Here is a 2,165-nt window from a genome sequence, read left to right as displayed (position 1 = left end):
TTTTTGAGGCAAGGTTTCTCTGTGTAGCCCTGGCTGTCCTGGAACTCACTCTGTAGACCAGACTGGCCTTGAACTCAGAAATCCACCTGCCTCTACCTCCCAAGTGCTGGGATTAAAGGTGTGTGCCACCACCACCTGGCTTGTTTCTCTTCTCTTTCCTTTTCTACCTTCTGCCCCCTTCCTTCCTTTCTTTTTTTCTCCTGCCCCTGAAACAGGATTTCACTACATATCCCAAGATAACCTGGAACTCACTATATAGGTTCAGACTGGCCTGGATTTGTGGCAACCATCCTGCCTGAGTGCCAGAGTTCTGAGAGCCATTGAGTCAGGAGATGACATATACATTTTAAGTTAGATGATTCTGAGCCAACAAAGCTTGAGAGCCTGGCTCAGCCCCTCACCAGTCCCTCATCCTCTCCCTTGTCCTTGCCAGAATTCTGCTTCCTTATAAGGTAAGATGAAGAGGTTGGGCAATGTGACCTCTTCGCTTTCAACCTTGGCAAGTTTATGTTCTGGAAAGTCCTGGAAGATAATGTCTTTAGCTTGTCTAACTTAGCATCTCTACTGCAGCCTATTCAAGAATAGCGTCTTCAATGTACTGGTGCTTAATGGGTGACTGAGTGGATGGAATGAGTAGTCGAAAGGGCAAAGGTTACAGAAGGCCAGCTCACAACAAGCCAGAGACAATAGAGTGGTCAGCCCCACTGCACAGGTCTGGGTTAGAATCCCAGTCTCCGCCAAGTTGGAGAGCTCCAAAGCTTTGTTTCCTCAGTCTGTCAACCTGCGGCCTTCCTGGTATTACTGCTTTGGGCTACTGGAGGACAAAAATGAGATAATGTCTACAAAAAGTCTGGCACACAATTTCCCCTCACCTTTCTTTTTAATTAGGCCATGCCAATAAGGAACAAAACGGTTCGTTTTCAATACCACAGAAGCTGATCTTCAATCACGAGGGCTTGGGAGCTTGGGAGCCTGACTTAGGGCTTGGGAGCAGGGTGCTGGCAAGCACATTCTCCTATAACCACTGCCTGGGAAAACCAGAGAGGGGGTCGGTGAAGCTTATCAGCAGGAGTGAGGCGACCATCCCGAGAGTGTCTCTCTCTTCAAGCCTCAGCGGCTGCAGCAAGACTTCCCCACTTCCACGTGGAAGGTCTTTGCCTCTGCTTACCGAGGGTCACCTGCCGAACATTCGGCGCCTTGAAAGTGATGCGGTCTTAACCACCTCTGTATCCTGGACAAAGAGCTTACTGCCTGAGTGGAGCAGAGGTCCCAGAAGTGTTTGTAAAGTGACATAAAGCCCTGATTAGCTGTGGGAAAGTCAATTAACCTCCGCAAGCCCAGGTGCCATTTCTGAGGACCCACCCGGGTTACTGTGGGGATCAAGCCCTCTGTTATCTGTAAGAGAATCATTGCTTTGGCTCTCAGGCTTCTTCCTTTACCTAAACCTATTTACCATCTCTTTCAGTACTGGACTTTCTGTTCTCTAGGCTATTTTGTCACCAAAGCTGGAAAAAGGAATCCGTGCAGATGTGTTAATAGGTGTTAATTGGATGATGTATTTACATTTCAACAGGGAGCTTGCCCAGGGTGGGCAGGAATGAGTAGTGGTGGAGGCGGGGAGTGGGGGGAGGCAGGGTTTGTTGTTGAGGAGGGAGGGGGCTTCTAAAGCTATTTCTCAAATTGCTCTTGTAGGGGCCCTGTGCTGCTTTTTAATCCAGGCAGCAGGCACAGTGAATTTACATTCAGGAATTGCCTGAGGCTTTGGGAGCCACACTGTGAAGGCTTCATCCTGCTTGGCCTCCAAAGAGCAAAAAGGGAAGGCAGGCTAAGAATTTACCTGCTTCCTCCCTGAGCCTGGAGCCACATGGACCCAACAGGCCCAAGGAGCTTGTTCCGGGCTTGGAGACCAGACCTGGGGCCTACAAAAGCCACTATCCTGGAAAGATTATTTCTGCTAATCCCCCTAGGCAGGCCCTGAGGTTTTTCACATGCTCACAGAGCCTAGGGCCTTTGCTGGGGTCCAGTGTTAAATGTCTTTGGAAAGAGGTGTAATTCTAGGTTAAAAGTTCCTCTGGTGCTATTAATGTTGAACAGGAATAAATTCTGTGCCTGAAATATCAATGCGTGTGTTGAAAATGGGGGAGGGGAAGGGGGAGGGGAAGGGG

This window comes from Mus caroli, chromosome X (genome assembly GCF_900094665.2).
Source record: "Mus caroli chromosome X, CAROLI_EIJ_v1.1, whole genome shotgun sequence".
NCBI lineage: Eukaryota > Metazoa > Chordata > Mammalia > Rodentia > Muridae > Mus > Mus caroli.
Note: the sequence above shows the minus strand (reverse complement) of the source record.